We start from the raw sequence: 17,688 nt of genomic DNA on the forward strand, positions 1-17,688 counted from the left end.
GATCGGGATACTGCTGCTAGCCGGGGTCATCCGACTCTGTTTCTCTTGAGCCAGTCAACCTGAAGAATTCCTTGGCAAGTCCGGGTTTCCAAGGCACTCTGCAACTTGTCTTCAGGAGAGATTTCTGACAACCCACGACGTCACAACCACGCTAAAAACTCAACCGTTTAGCCAGCAAGCACGGCACAATCTTCACTAAGTTATGCCAGACTATTTCCCTCTTATGCCCCCATCTATATTAAAGGGTAGCTCAGCAGCACTTGGAACGCGTCCACAAATTTGAAAATTGCGCTTTCAAAACCGTCATTCTGAAACAAAAATAATACAGTGCAATCTGTTCAAAATCCTATGTCAGGAAGAAAAACACCAACTAGTGAATACAGGCTTCTTCTCACGTTAGGGGCTTCGACTTAAGCCATCGGCGTTACCATTGCGATCACCCTTTTCACTAAAGCTTCGGCTGTCCGTTTCACGGAACAACCTTACCTTCCTGTTTCTGTGCAAAGAAACACATGAGCGTGAGTCGCTCACTTTTCTGAACAACCTATCCCTCTCCTTACGGGTTGCGCACCAGTCACGCATTTTCTGGGCACGGGCGCATTTGTGCCTTTGGGATAGTCGCTTTCTTTTTCGCGATAGCTTCAACTTGCTCCATTCTTTCTCGCGCCTGCCTTTCCGTTTTTTTATGCGGCAGCACTGGAACACATGCTTTCTGCTTTCTTTTTGCAATCGTTTCAGTTTGCTCTCCTTACGATGGCAGCATTCTTTCTCGCGCCTGCCTTTTCGCGTTTTTCGGTGGCAGCACTTGAAAACTCTAGTCCCACTTTCTTTCGGCGCGAGCTCCGGCAAGCTAGCGGTCAACGTTCTAGCGGTAACCGCAGCTAGTAGGACACCGGTGTCGTCAAAGTGGTCAAATTGCGGCGCCGCGTCTGTACCGCGACCAGCAGCGCATGACTCATTTTCAGTCAATTCTGAACCACAACAACGGCTGGCTTCAGTCGCGTCAGTCCCACTTCTAGGCATTTGCTCTGGCGGCTCGCCACTCAGTGCGTCGCCTCGCTCAGAGCTAACCGGCGCATGGTCAAGCTCTTTCGACAGCTGGGGCGCTTCGGATTGCGTGAGGGTCATATGTGCCACGTCCGCGTTCGCACTGGGGTTGCTTTCGCGAATACAACCTAGCGTGGTATCGGGGCTCGAACGATTCTGACTCTGCTCTGGTCGCTCGCTGTCGCCTTCGCAAGTCTCGCTCTTTACAGCGTACGCGCACTCCTCGTCGGTCTGCCCTGGCTGATCACAACTCGCGGGCTACGCAGTTTCGCTGATCGGCACTTCGTTTTTCTGCGTGCCCTGCTCTACGACACAGCTGATTTCGGAAACCGAAATTTTGCCAACTCCTATCTCGCTTTCATCTCCGCCACGCTCTACACAAGCTTCTGCTTTTGTCTCGAGAAGCGGTTCAGTTATTGATAGTTCCCCACACTTGTTTGATGGAACTGTATCTCCTACAGCTACTTGGGTCGGCATGCAGTTCACCTCGCTTAACGGCGTCACTTCGGACTTCTCGCCGATTAAGCCTGCGCTAACCGTCTCAGCGAGGGTCTCGACCAAGGTAACAGGATACTCTTCTGTTCGAGAATCGGTCGGCTCACTACTGCGGTCACGTTGCTCGGCCGCTTCCCCAAGCTGTGTCTCACACTGCGGTGCAAGTTCGATTTGCTCCGAAAATTCCGCACTGTCTAGCCATTCGCTTACAGCGGCTTTCAACTGATACGCCAAATCAAAGTACGATTCGTCACAATGTTTCTCGCTCTCATACCTCTTCCGAAGATCATGAGGCGTTATCTGATATCGTATCAGCAATGACTCTTTTAGTTCATCGTAATTTTTCACTCGGTCGCCAACCAAGCGTTTGATTTCTTCCGACGCTTCAGCAGAGAGAAGAGCTACCAACTTCTGCGCCCAACTATCTCGCTCGAAGCGTTTACTTCTACAGACACTCTCGAAGTCTACCAAATACTCTGTCATATCCTCGGCGATGAGGAACGGTGGCGGACCATCTCGCGGTATTGAACCGTTACACTGAATGGCATTGCGAGCTTTAATCCTTTTCACGCTCATTCTATGTGCTGATATCTCCAGCTGCATCAGTTTCCTTACGCGGGCGTCCTCTTTCTCGTAACGTTCCCTACGTTCACGTTCCACTTTCTCGTGACGTTCTCTACGTTCACGTTCCTCTTTCTCGTGACGTTCGTCAATGATTTCAAGGCATCCCGAAAGCTCGTCATCTTCAGCTTCCAACGCAAGAGTAGCCTTTAACACTTTTGGTTTTCTGAGTTTGTCTGACAAATTCAGACCCAACTCCTCCGCAAGCTCCAGCAATTTCAGTTTTCGCAACGACTTCAAATCCAAACCCATGGCTGTTCCGAGTGCTGCCTTCTCTACTGCCCACTATTGCCTTGCTGCAATTAACCCAGCAACAACGACAACACAATTACCAGCTCTGTTCTCTACTTAACAAAAGCCTGGCAAAACTCAGTAGAAGAAAGTCCCGCACTCACCAAACCTCGCAGCCAAGAATCCAACACAGTCGTTCCGCTGCAGGCAACCAGTAATCACACAGGGCTCGTTGCACTGCTCCCGACTTTCCTCTGAGCTGCTTTGATTCACGGGTCACGCCTGGGACCTCTCCGCTCTTCCCACCAGATGTTGCACCTCGGTCAGGCCTGGCTCGTTTCACCGACCACGGTCACTGCTTGGTCGTCCTCGTTCCTCCGCTGTTCACCAGTTGTTGGACGACGGTATCGCCTGGCTCGTCCCTCCGACCACGGTTACGGCTTGGTCATCCCACCGCTGCCACCAGTTATTAGGTTTGGGTCGCGAGTGCCTGAGTAGCGTACCGCTGCCAGCAGTTATTACGTTTGTGGCTCGTGTGCTCAGCCCACCGCTGACGCAAGTTGTTTCATGCGGCTCGCGGCCCCTCGGTAGCGTTGGTCTGGCGGCTCCGTGGACGGCGGACGGCATTAACGGTCCCAGCAAAGACGAGGTGTCTTCAAACGAAACGACCTTTACTAAAACATCAGGAAGGAACGGGCAGAGAAGCTGACCCGGAGAGAATACAGACACGTTCACACAGCTGGTGTCTAGCGTCGTCTCAACGGCGCGTCCAAGTAGTCTCTATCTCAGCGGTGTCGGCCGCTGCTTTTTATAGGTTTTCCAGTTCACAAGGAAAGGGTAAACCCACACAGGAAAGAGAGCCAAATACGTTTGTACACGACGGGATGACTCAATCGCAGGTGATCCGAACGCATCTCCTCCACCTCCTGCAGACGGGCGAGGGCAGCGCACTCTCCCCCGAGCTCCGGGCTTGGCCGGCGTTTGCACACACACGCACGCACACACATTTGGCGCGTGGCAGGATCACGTTGAGACTTGTCCGCGGGAGGAAGCGTTGCGCAGCCGACGAACGGCACCGAAATGGCCGATCCGCTCGCGGTTCTGCCTGTTGCTATGCGGTGGCCGCGTCAGCTGTCCCACTTGTCGGTGGAGAAATGTAACAATATATAATAGATATTTGGCTTAAACAGTTTGTGTACTCAATGAGTGCCCATTTGTATGCCTATATACTGGATATGCCTTTTATATATATACTATATATAAACACACAGCGGAAACTTTGCAGTTCTTGAAAAATTACACAAAAAAGAACTTGCGCACATACATTTTGCAAAGAATAGAAGAGTCACAATTTTGAGATCGCCACGCTTCTCAAGCACAATTCTATATATACTCCACTTCTATAGCACTTCTCTATATATTCCACAAGGGTGTCCTGATATGTGCAAGCAATAGATGGCATATGTGCTAAGCTATATAAAATAATGTCTTGAATAGTTATATATTTTGTTAGCAGTACAGTTAACCAAGGCCACATGCCACATTCTGTTAATTGAGCCTTTAATTTGTTTGTCGACAATAAAAATTAAGCCATTATTTAGAACTGGTTTGTGTTCGGAGGAGTTGGGCGCCACGTGTTAGCTGGGCGCCACGAAGTTGTACCCCGTGATAGTGGGCGCACATTTACCTATTGCAATTCACATATGCACCTTTTGCAACCACGATTCACATTTAATTTTACCTCTCATATCATGGTAGGCTGCATGTAATGCAGCATATTTCGTAAGCACCCTTTATGCATTTTCCAACGGAACCAATTCCCATGCATCAGCTAATGCATGAGCTTACATTCGCTGTTCATATGCTCTGAAAAACCACAATGAACAACCAGTTGCAACCACCAACATAGACTCTTGGAAAAGCGCCACGGTAATTTAGCTAGCAATTGTTGAGTATCGTAGCAGGTACGGCGCCAGTTTCTAGTTATAGTGATGACTAGTATGCCTTTTGTTTTTGACATTTCAAGCGAATTTGTGTGGATCTTGTTCACTCGCTTTTGTGCGACAGAGTGTATGATGCTTCACAACTGCCCTGAAATGTATTTAGCATGGTCTAAAAGGACAAGTAAATGGAACGTCCAACTGAGATCCTCCTTTGGAAGTTCGAACATAGCTCAGAAGGGAGCTCTAGGATGTGGGAGGTAGGAATTTAAATGGGACGTCCTTGGGAGTTGGTGCGTTGTCTGGGCCGTCTCCACGCAGCCTCTGTGCAATCTTTTAACATCTGGTGATAATAAAATGATCCGAGCGTAGCATTATAACGCTTGCGAATAATCGAAGCGCGATGAGAAAAGCCGCGCGCAGTTATAGCGTAGTCACTAGAACTGGGAAAGTACCGCAACCACCGGAGCGGCGCTGCCGCGCCGCCGCGCCGCCACACTTGTTCCAGCTCAGCCGGCGCGCCCGCGTGGCTGCGCATTTTTCTCGCAGCTTCGGAACCTGAGGGGCGCTCAGAATAGGTGCATTTCTTAAAATTTTCAGGCCACAGGCCCACGGGTTTAAGAATTCCTGCTGCAAAATTCGGATTCTGTACGAATAAATTGGTTTGTGAAATGAAAGAGTGAAATGAAAGCAGCAAGTAATGTCCGAGCAGGTAAGGAAATTATCTCGGGTTGGGGAACATGCATGAGCCAAATATTTAGTGTGCACGTAATCAATTTTGACGCTGTGGCTTTTAAAAAGATTCTTTTTTCTGGTATCGCCGAACCCCTTATTACGTTCTTAAAATAAACCAGACACCAGACAACACACCAACTCCCAGGGACGTTCCGTTTAAATGCCTACATCCCACATCCTAACAGGGTAATCCGCAGGACGTCCCTGCGAGCTCTCTTCTGGGCTATGTTTGAACCTCCAAAGGAGGATCTTCGTGCGTCGTTCCATTTACGTGTCCTTTTAGACCATGCTAAATACATTCCAGGGCAGCATACACTCTGTCGCACAAAAGCGAGTGAGCAAGATCCACACAAATTCGCTTGAAATGTCAAAAACAAAAGGCATACTAGTCATCACTATAACTAGAAATTGGCGCCGTACCTGCTACGATACTCAACAGTTGCTAACTAAATTTCCGTTGCGCTTTTCCAAGAGCCTATGTTGGTGGTTGCAACTGATTGTTCATTGTGGTTTTCAGAGCATATGAACAGCGAATGTAAGCTCATAACTGCATTAGCTGATGCATGGGAATTGGTTACCTTGGAAAATATATAAAAGGCAATCACGAAATATGCTGCATTACATGAAGCCTACTATGATATGAGAGGTAAGGTTCAATGAGAATTGTGTTTACCCCTACCATTTTTCGTTCCATAGCCCTCTGCGTTGTCCTCAATTTTCAAGGAACCCTCTTGGTTAGCCTCCACGGTTCAGCCCCATAGGTGAGTACAGGTATGATGCAACTGTTGTATACTTTTTTCTTGAGCGATACCGGTACGCTGCTAGTTATGATCTGCGAGTGCTTGCCAAATGCGCTCCATCCCAGTCTTATTCTTCTTGTTATTTCCTTTTCATGGTCAGGATCTGCAGTTACTACTTGTCCTAAGTTGACCTTTCTTTAGAAGAACGGCTGATTGGGCGAGTTGGTGAACTATGACAGACAGTAATATCAGTGCGCAACAAAGACTTGACAAAGAGAAGTGGACAACGACGTCGTTGTCCACTTCTCCGCTTTGTCACGTTTTTGTTGCGCACTTATATTACCTTTCTTTATGGGAATTTTGTTACTTTCGTTATGCAGAACTATGGTTGCTGTGCAGCCAGTATATATATATCTTCCAGGACTTTCACGTACGGCTCGTCTACACCATGAATTCGCAATGTTTGCATCACCGCCGAGGTTTCTACTGAGTTAAATGTAGTTTGTATGTAGTTGTTGGCAAACCCACGCAATATCACGGATGCCAGTTGCATCCGCAAGGCAGGGTGCCACTGTTAGCGATGAGTCACGTCGCTCTCGTATCATTTCCAAGGAACCTGAAAAAACTTGATTTTTGGTTGCATCTCGGCGATATTTTTATAACTATTAAGGCACCATAAACACAGCAGTAAGTTGAACTGTTAGTTTTAAAGGACGTTCTCTCTTTGCGGGGAGACATGAATGCGTGGCAAGCCAGCTGAAAGAGCGCACTCCTTCGATCTCGATGTCGTGCTTCTACGTCAGGCTAGTCTTCCCAAAAGCAAGCACCGAGAAAAGCTGGAAACTATCATATGGAAGCGGTTAAAAAAAAAAAAAAAAGCTCCCGCTGGGCAGGAAGGCTCTGCGCTCTCTACAACACAGGCAGTGTCCGAAGACCTGCCTAGCGCTGGTTCCAAGCATTCATGCATAGTATAACTCTTGGACATCCAGCTGGGTATAGAAGTAAAAAAAAAAACTATCCCGTTTTTTTTTTCGCATGCTGCGCGCTCGATACAAACAAGCGATCAGTCGTGCATGCTTGAAAGAAACCTAGCGTGCAGCCCTGGAAGAAACAAACATGAGAAATGCGCAGCCAAAACGAAAAGCATTGAGAGAAGTATGAGGTTGGAAATGACAATAAAGACAACAGTAAGTAAGACAACTTGTTTCAGTCGGCGTTTATTTTTTTATTCTTACGGGGAACCAGGAAGAAATCGGAACACAGCGTCGGCGCTACTCAAGGCTGCGGATCCAGACAGCCGCCTTTTTCGGTGGCGCCTCCCAGACGGCGCGACATGTACAGCTAAAGCTGCTGCGCACCAGGGCCATACCGGGCCCGAGAATAAGGCCATATATGCTCCAATTGAATTGGAAGAAATTAGGGCGGTCCTGCAGGATCACAAAAAGAGATCTGCTCCAAGGTCAGACAATATCACAAACACTATACTTAAAAATCTGGGATGCGGGGGACAATCTCCTATAGTTCCCTTTTAAAGTCGGCTTTTCCTGGTAGTTACTCCAGCAATCACGAGAATGTACTAGCAAGGGTAGTTGACATTAACTTTCTAGAGATGGCGCGAGCGCATCACGGCAGAATGGCGACATGCCTCAGGACGAGCTGGACGTCCCGCATTTACCAACTCCAAAGGACGTTCGTGCTTTTCAAGAACCCCATCGCGGCAGACACGGCTGGTAGGTGGGCGGCGAAGGTTGAACGCGTCCTGTGGCGCACGAGCATGGAAGAGAAGGCCAGCCTGACTTTATACCGCAGCCACAAGCAGAGCATCGGCCAGGACCATCTCTACGACAATAGTATCGGCAGTGCCTTGTTTCTTGAGGCTAGAGCAGGAGCTCTCAGAAAGCTCACATACCGAATCCGGTACAACGCAACGATCTTGTGCGCACTATATCGGCTGTGCGGGGGTGAAGCCGAAATAATCGAACACGTTGTAGTGGGGTGCGCAAGTCTCCGACCATTGCTCGCAGATGGCGGTATGCTTGCGCATGCGCTAGACTTTCACACGCCTGATGATCCTTCCGGCGGAGGCGCGAGTGTCACTACCAGAACAGCCGCAGTGCAGGCAACCAAAAGGCAAATCTCCGACTGCTGGGCTGCAGTGCGCAATATATAGGAACCTTTGTTTGTGCGAAGTGTTTGATGTGTGTTGTGTTTTCCAAATTTCCCTTCCTACGATTGGGTGTCAACACAACGATTACAAAGAGAACAGTAATTAAATCATCATCGTTACGAGCGCTACTTGTGCTGTAATCATCTGTTTTGGCTTGGCTTAGCTTGGCTGGCAGCTGCGACTGCGATAGTGGCGCAAGTGTATCTGTGGCGCAAGTGTGGCGCAAGTGTATAAAAGCGGAGTGCGAGAATAAACGGGGGTTCATTTCGTCGCTTGGGAGCTCGGTGCCTGGACTGCTTTCTCTAGCAGCGTTCCGGCGCGGGTGCAACGGCGCCCCCCTGCCTGGGCTAACACGACATGGTGTCAGAAGTGGCCGTCTACGACATGATGTCAGATGGTCAAGAATCTTCCCACTGAGCCAGGCACCTTACATCCACGATGTCGAAGACGCCTTCAATGCGGCTGCATGGACTGCAGCAACCGCCACCGCTGGACTTTGACCGCACGTCAGAGTGGCCGGCGTGGATCGAACATTTCGACGACTTCCGATATGCAACGGGACTCAACGAATGCTCCGGGGAGGCTCAGGTACGAACGCTGTTGTACACAATGGGGAGGCAAGCTCGTGACATATTCAAGACGTTTTCACTATCTGACGAAGACGCCAAGAACTATGAAACCGTAAAGAAAAAGTTCGACGGGCACTTCGTAAAACAGAGGAACATCGTGTACGAAAGCGCCTGTTTTCACAGACGCGTACAAATGCCAGGAGAGTCGGTAGACCAGTTCGTCACTGCGCTACACGGCTTGGCGGAACGTTGCGACTACGGTGAACTAAAAGAACGAATAATCCGGGACAGACTGGTTGTCGGGCTCCGCGACGCAAAGCTCTCGGAAGCTTTGCAAATGGATTCTCAGCTAACGCTGGCTTCGGCGCTGTCGAAGGCTCGCTTAAAGGAAAGCGTCCAACAGCAGCAAAGTACTCTACGAGGACAGCACAGCCATCAGTCATCGGAAATTCGTGACCAGGACCCCAATGTGGACGCGGTGGTTCAACAGAGGCACAAGGGACGTCTGCATGGGCAACGAACGCCGGAGGTGCGGCAGCATGGGCAACGAACGCCGGAGGTGCGGTGTCCTTTCTGCAGTGGCGACGCCCACCCCAGGACAATGTGCCCAGCCAGAGCTGCCAAGTGTCTTCACTGTGGCAAGAAGGGACATTTCGCAAAGGCCTGCTTGAAGAAAGCAACGGCTTCCGCTCAACGAAAGGTACGCGTCTCAGCGGTCAACCAGGAAACTGGAGAGCTACGCGTCTCAGCGGTCAACCAGGAAACTGGAGAGACTTTCGTGGGATCAATAGATGCATGCAGAAAAGCGCGATTTGTTCAGGTGCGCATTAATTCTGTGCCCATTTTTGCAAAGGTTGACTCAGGTGCTGAAGTATTACCAGCAACGTTTCCGGGATTACCGTCCCGACTGGTAAAAACCGATGAAATCTTGCTAGGTGCAGGAGGCAGTAAGCTTAACGTACTAGGCAAATTCGTAGCAGAGATCGCATGGAAAGAGAAAACTGTGTATCAAACATGCTACGTTGTCAGTCCGTTACGCGACGTCCTTCTAGGATTACCTGCACTTGAGGTCTTAGGTATCGTGAAATTTGCAGACGCGGTCGAGTCGGGAAACCTGCAGTACGAGACGCGTTTTCCAGAAATGTTCCGCGGTCTAGGTACGATGCCAGGGCAGTACACCATCAGGCTACAAGCTGGCGCTATCCCGCATGCCATAAGCGCTCCACGCAGGGTACCAATTCCCCTGAGGGAGTCCCTGAAGCGCGAAATAGATAAAATGGAGCGGTTAGGCATAATAAGGAAAGTGGATGGGCCCACCGAATGGTGCGCCGGAATAGTTCCGGTAGTGAAGCCCTCAGGAGACCTGAGAGTTTGCGTAGACCTCACTAAATTGAACAAATGCGTAGTTCGAGAGCGATTTACGTTACCAACTGTGGATCAAGCTCTAGGGTCACTGTCGGGAGCGAAATGGTTTTCAAAGCTCGATGCCAACTCAGGCTTCCACCAGGTGCGACTTAGTAAAGACTCGGAAGAGCTAACCACGTTCTTAACACCCTTCGGTAGATACTGTTTCACGCGACTACCCTTTGGAATTACCTCCGCTCCGGAGTACTTCCAAAAGAGAATGTCTGAGATACTAGGTGGCCTGCCGGGGGTCGTTAATTTCATGGACGATGTCCTAGTGTTTGGCGAAAGCAAAGCTCAACACGATGAGCGTTTAAATAACGTGATCACACGCCTAGCAAGGGCAAATGTGACATTAAACAAAGAGAAATGCTTATTCGGGGTTAGGCAAGTGCGTTTTTTGGGTCACATTTTGAATGAGGAAGGTATTCATCCTGATCCAGCGAAGGTCAGTGCTATAAAAGATTTGAGAGCACCCAGAAACGTTACTGAGCTTAGAAGCATTTTGGGCATGGCGAATCATTTGGGCCGCTTCCTGCCACATTTAGCCCAAGTGACTGCTTCCATGCGTGTTCTTTTGCACAAGGATAGGGACTGGGTCTGGGACAGCAATCAGGAAAAAGCGTTCCAAGAACTCAAAGAGCTCATTTGTTCAGCGCAATGCATGGCTTTGTACGACGCTTCGCTACAAACCACTCTTTCAGCTGACGCATCGTCTTTTGGTCTGGGAGCAGTTTTGTTTCAAAAGCAAAAAGACGGGCAACGTAGACCAGTTGCATTCGCTTCTCGTTCGCTCACCAAAATCGAGCAACGGTACTCCCAGATCGAAAAGGAGGCGCTGGCGTTGACGTGGGCAGCGGAAAGGTTTGATGAGTATATACGTGGTCTGGAAGTTGTTTTTGAAACTGACCACAAACCCTTGGTGTCGCTGTTGGGTCACATGGCAATCGATGCTATGCCGCCAAGAATTCAACGTTTTCGTCTGCGCCTGATGCGATACAGTTTTTCTGTATTATATGTACCAGGCAAATCGCTAACCACTGCTGATACTCTTTCACGTTCGCCGTTAGCTCGTACGAAAGTGGAAAGCTGTTTAACTGTCTCAGAAGTAACCGCTTACTCGAAAGCTTGTTTACTGGGTTTAGAAACAGGCGACGATTTCTTGAAAAGAGTAAAAGAAGGTCAAGCAAAAGACGAAGTGTGTCGAAGCTTGCGCACAGTGTGCAAAAAAGGGTGGCCCAGGAAACAAAATGTTCCCTGTTATCTTCTGCCATACTGGCAGGAACGTGCATGCATTACTTTGGTGAACGGGTTTCTGCTCAAAGGTATGAGGCTTATCATTCATCAGACCCTTCGCAAGGAAGCGCTAAGCAAACTGCATGACGGTCACCAAGGCATCTCGCGATGCCGCAATGTGGCTAAAGGTTCTGTCTGGTGGCCGGGACTTAGCACTGAGATAGCGTCATTCGTGAAACAGTGCAGCGTTTGCGCGAGGCATGCGCCAGAACAGATCGAACCGATGATTGCATCGCCAACGCTCTCTTTTCCTTGGGAGAGAGTAGGGGTCGATCTGTTTCAAATTCAGGGACAGCAATATCTTGTCGTAGTAGACTATCTTTCGCGATACCCAGAGATTGCCATTCTTCCGTCAACAAAGTCTGCTACCGTGATAAGCCGAATGAAAAGCATTTTTGCGAGACATGGCATTCCCGAGTGTGTGGTGACCGACAATGGTCCCCAATTTGTCAGTGCCGAGTTCGAGAAATTTGCAAAACTGTATGGCTTCCGTCATGTCACCTCGAGTCCGAGGCACCCCCAGGGAAACGGGGAAGTCGAACGTATGGTAAAGACGGTTAAGAATCTCATTCTAAAATCGGACGACCCTTACTTAGCCTTGCTGGCTTATAGGGCCACACCTGGTGTTCTGAACGTCAGCCCAGCGGAGATACTGATGGGTAGAAGGCTTAGGACGAGAGTCCCAATGCTGCCTTCGCACCACAATTCGGGACAATGCTGTCTGCAAGAAGCGGCAGCCAAGGACCGTAAAGTCAGAAAGGAGCAAAGCCGCCACTTCGACCGACGTCACCGGTCTAAAAATCTCCCAAAGCTGGAAGCAGGTGATGTGTGGGTGACTGATCTCCGTACCAAAGGTACAGTGCTCGGAGCAGCACCACAGCCGCGTTCATACCGTGTTCAAACGGAAAACGGGGTTGAAGTCCGTCGAAATAGGAGAATGCTTAACCGTCTCCCAAAAGACCGGGTAGATAGCGGGAACTACGAATTTCCGGATAGTCAGGAACAGCCCAGCAGGGCCGGATTGGTAACTGGAGTAGACAACCAATTTGACGAAGCTCCGGAAGCTTTGGTGCCTCTAACTCAGACGGAGACTGACGGTGGCAATTCTCAAGCTAGAATTGTAACTACGAACAGATTTGGAAGAGTTGTTCGCAAACCCATAAGGCTGGGCGTGGACGACTGATGCTTGGAGTGACTGTGTTCGGTCGTGTTTTCTTGGGTGTGTTCCAATGTTATTTTGAAGTGTATGCATGTAAAGTTAATAGTGCTTGAAAAGGGGGATGTGCTGTAATCATCTGTTTTGGCTTGGCTTGGCTTGGCTGGCAGCTGCGACTGCGATAGTGGCGCAAGTGTATCTGTGGCGCAAGTGTGGCGCAAGTGTATAAAAGCGGAGTGCGAGAATAAACGGGGGTTCATTTCGTCGCTTGGGAGCTCGGTGCCTGGACTGCTTTCTCTAGCAGCGTTCCGGCGCGGGTGCAACGGCGCCCCCCTGCCTGGGCTAACACGACACTACTTCCGGCCATCACGGCGCACGCGAGAGTTGACTGCGGTTTCGGCATTGGGTAGTCGGCGCGCGGACGCATCCTCGCGGGCTCCCGGCGCTGCTTGCGGGAACTTTTCCCGCCTGCTCGTCCTGCCCGGCCTCGGAGATAAACCTTGCCCAAGAGGAAAATCTCGATCAAATAATGAACTCTGCTCAAAAAACAGGGAGCTTTTCAGTGCAAGGTTTCTTTTACCGGCGTTCGACGCAATCTGACGCATGCACAGCTTTAGTGGTTTACTTCCGATTGGGCCCCTCTTGTTTCTTCTCTCTATATATCTTTGACCGGAAGTAAACTGCCCGGATGCAGACAGGTACCGTACGGGCCCAATGACTTCTTTTGCGGTCTGCCACTGAGTGCGTACAACCATCCCGTAGCCTCAGGCAGCCCCTAAACGGAGCTTGGAAGCCGGAGAACGAAACAAAGGCGTCTACTGTTTTTCTTTATTATATGAGTCATTGCTCATTCTCATTCTACAAGCGAGATCATGGAGTACCTCTTTTACTTTTAGACCTAGGGGTATTTTCAAAATGATTTGTTTGATAATAAGCAAGACAGAGCTTGATTGGTAAAATGTTTTATAGAATTTTTTTTTTCGTTTTTTTAATCTCTGTAGTTGCGTGCAAACTATTCGCTAACGCGTATGTGTGGCTGTATGGTCAGATTGGTTCCTGAGAGGAGAGGCAAAATTCCTTTTGGCTATTCAGTCCAACCACTCCCAGATCTCGAATGTCTCCTACTGCCGACGAAGATCAAGATGTTAGTCCTTATTTCTCTCTTTTAAGTAGCCATTTACGAGCTCTAAGCAGCCAGCGTGCGTCAAAAGAATGACAAACAACACGCTACATTCTGACTACGTCGTAAAACGTAGGGAATGCGCTGTTGGTAAAGGGCATTCAGTGCGTAGATTACTGTGTGGATAAACTTCTAAGTCAGCACATCGTCTAACTTGCGAAAGCTTTCTTGCGACGAATCAGCAACGTAATTGATTTAGGGGCCATGCTCTCAACGTCGTGGCTGCCCCCAGCTATGAAACCCAGCTATGATGCATGCGATCGACTTGCTCTGACAGCCCATACGGAACGTCTTAAGTGTTTGCGCAAAGCTGACTGACAATTTATCGTTATTCCGTCTTTAATTTCTGTTTAGAGAAAAAAAAATCACTCCTTGGTTGAAAAGCACTGCATGGCTTTTGCAAGTTCAGGCTACCAGACTTTACCGCCCTAAAACGAGCACACAAATGAGTCTTGAATAATTGATCAGTGCGGCGAAATGCATAAAATTTAATATAGTACAATACACTACAATTCAGTGCAATCCAGTTTACTGCAATTTTACTTTGCGAGCGGTACAGCAGCAGTTTCTAACTGCGCCGTCATTCTTTGGAGATATATGATAATCTCGTAGCGCAAGGTGCTAGGAGCATGCATGAATTATGATAAATACTTATTTTCGCAGGTTTCACTCTGAATATTATGCTTTCTATTCATGGTTGACTTCTTCCTTCACAATCACTGCTACGATATCTAAGTAAAAAAATTACAGGGGTCCAACTCTGCTGAACTGAATGTGGAGTGAAAGCTTTGACTGCGGGCGACCGGGCGTTGTATCGAAAACAACCAGCGTTCCGTTGAACGCATCAAAGTTCACCGGCGTTCTATGCAGAACCTACTTCCATGCTTACTATGACTGTGCCTGTGTGGCATAGGGGTAACGTGAATTCAAATGTCATGGCAGGCTGATTCTAATGTCACCCTCCCACATGAAAGGGGAGGCCCTAGTTGGCGCTCTTCAAGGCACCCACCGACACTGACGCTGAAGGCTCGAGCTGGCTGGCGTAGTGAAGCTTCCGCTTCAAAAGACACAAGAGCCTTGCATAAAATGTCTAACGTGATGTTTTGTAGCCGTTCTGCCTTCTGTCGTAAGAGAACGGGCTGCTTGGTGCATCTAACACGCGCTAATCCACTTTGCATAAATTTCGGGTGACTGCATGTTGCCGTTTCGTGGTGTTCTCTAACACAGTGAGAAAAAAATTTCCTTCACCTCTATCTCGCAGCTGCATGACCAGCCGAGTGCAACAATATTTTTTTTGTTTTGGAGTTGCAGAATCAAAGGAGGCAAAATACATGAGACAGGAGAAATGACCAACCATTCTATGACAAAACTTGGTGACTCTGGACGTAGAGGACGGGCTACCACAAGCGAAGGAATGACAGCGTAGAGCACGGCTATAGAAAGAAAAAAAAAGCGAAAGAAAGAAGAGATGCAGGTCGACGCGTAGCTGCTGTGCGCCATCGGGCTTCCGTGCGAACCACTGCTGGTGTGGAGGGCGTAAGCTGCAGTGACTAAAATGCGCCGATTAGAAACGGCGCGTTTATTTACTGTGACACCTTTACGTTCCGTGGGCTGAAAAAGAGTGATGAGAGATGGAGGCTGGCTGAGATTGCATCTGATTGTTCAACTGGCTCCACAAAATTGTATTTTCGATCGACGTGCTACCGCTTATTCTCAGTAAGGATTTGTGCCTCAGTTTATTCGTAGTCCGCAAAAAAGCATCTTCTCTGCTTCGATTTATCGCAGCCTGTTTGTAACTATCAGAGCAAGTTAATAATACGTACGTAGGGCATTTTGAAATGGTTTGAGTAATGTAGTGAAGCAGAAAAATATAAAAAAAATACAGTATGTGGAGGTTGTGTTTGATACTCTGCATGGAATAGTGCAGTCTTTAAACTTTATAGCAAGCAAAAGAGAAGCATTGATGATTTGTCAATTTCTTAAGCCACACTAGTTTATTGCGCTCTTTTAATTTCTTGACTACGCTCAAAAAGGAGGGCCATAAGAGAACTAAGTCCTGTGAAATTCGATAGGAGTTATTTCTGGTTCCGTCTTCGTCACTTAGAGGCAATCCGAATTTGATGATTGCTTACGTGCAACTGTTTGTACAACAACGTCTATTGGTATGGCTCTTCCTTCGATTAAGAGGAAGAAATTCACGTGCTAATTCTAGCCTGGTGTCCGTGGCCTTTGCCTACGCTGCGCAGTTTCAACATAGTGCCTGTAAAGCTGGCTTTTGTTTTGGCACGGTTGCATTGGGTGCAACACCCACGCGGATGTTGCAAGAAAGATTTCAACACAGTGCTTGTAAAGCTGGCTGTTGTTTTGGCATGCTTGCATTGGGTGCAGCACCCAAAATCGCGAAGGAGAATTTTAAGCACTAAAAGCGTTCCAAATGAGTTCGCACTTCCTAGTTGGAAAATGAAAATGCCGTTACTGTATATTTCTCGTTTGTTTCTTTATCGTCCTTTATTCAAATAGTTGGAGAAAAAACGCGTACGCATGGGCTCTTGTTGCTCACATAAGAACGCATGGTGACTAAAACGCCTTGCCATCCATTCCAGCAAGTATCACTAATGTCTGAAACGCACCGGCCAAGGTCAGGCAACAAAAGAGCGGCAATTATTTCCGTGACCAAACGCGCTGTAAGCATGGACATTGATCTTTTTTTATCTTTTTGCCTGATGACGTCAATTTCCTTGCGCGTACAACGTAGTCGCTCACGTTGAAGAACTTTTGACATCGGCAGTTATTGAATTTCCTGTAATGATCTTGTTCGATTCTAACCACCTATAAAATTCAACTAGCAAATTAATTCTGAACCAAAGAGATTTGACAGCGCAAGCGTAAAAATTTATGTGATCGCAATAAATACTTGATTCTTGAATGTGTTTTTTCTTTGCATATGCGCTACCGTGCTAGCGATTACCATCATGGTTTCAATATATATTTGTGTTAGCACATGTTGATTCATTTCTGCTAGAACAAAGAACGTAGCAAGATGAAGCCGGGCAGCTTTTGGATGGTCGCAGGTTAGCGTGTGCGAATCATTATTTTGTGTCTGATTCTCACAGGAAGCCTATCAGACAAATTGCTTTGATGTTTGGCCTACTGAGAATACTGAAAGGTAACTGAATAAATATAGACGGGAAAGTAAAGTTTGCGACAAAAGTTTTGATCTCTCTACAGCTCACCGTGGGTCCCCCAATTGAAACATCGGTAAAGAGTCACTACGGAGTGGAATCGCACATATAATCTGTTATGTAAACAAGAATATCCCTATTAATGGCCCTAAATAGCGCTCTATTTGTTGAGACACGACAGCTGAAATAGATATCGACACCGCGTAGACTGTACGGATCATCTTTTGATCAATTTGGATCAGTTCATCAGTGCGCGTCAGCGTACATGAGCGCAAGCAATGACGAACGATGCCATAATGCGTTAAGCCATAAATTTTGGCAGCGTACTCGGGGTAATTCAGACAAATCTTGTCGATAATGAGTGTCGGCGGATACAATGTAAGCCTTAAGGGCAGACATGGCAGTAATTGAATTACAGTAATGAAATTACTGTAATTCAATTTAATTATTACTTTTCTGGGTAATTTGTAATGTAATGAATTGCTTTTTCAGTTTGGTAATTTAGTAAGGTAGTGAATTACTTTTTGGTAGTAATTTTGCAGCAAAGTAATTAATTCCATTCGAAATTACTGTGACTAAAGTGCGCCATCACTCCTTCAATAGACAACAAAGTAGAGTGCGCGAAAACAGGAACGACGTGCTGCAATCCGAAGCCAGCGTAACGAATTGGCAAAAGGAGACAGAATTGAGCAGAACTAGAATACTCCGGAGAACAAGTTGTTTTGTTTAATAGCTTTACTTAGTTTTTGCATTTATGGAAACTACAAAGTAATTTCAAAGTAATTGAATTACTCAGTAGAAGTAATTGTAATGTAATTTTATTACTTTTGGGGGAGCAGTAATGAGTAATGTAATTTATTACTTTTCTGCGATTTTCAGCAAAGTAATTAGTAATGTAATTTAATTCCTTTTCAAAAGTAATTTT

Source organism: Amblyomma maculatum, chromosome 10, assembly GCF_055883805.1.
Source record: "Amblyomma maculatum isolate TAMU_Amacu chromosome 10, ASM5588380v1, whole genome shotgun sequence".
NCBI classification, from domain to species: domain Eukaryota; kingdom Metazoa; phylum Arthropoda; class Arachnida; order Ixodida; family Ixodidae; genus Amblyomma; species Amblyomma maculatum.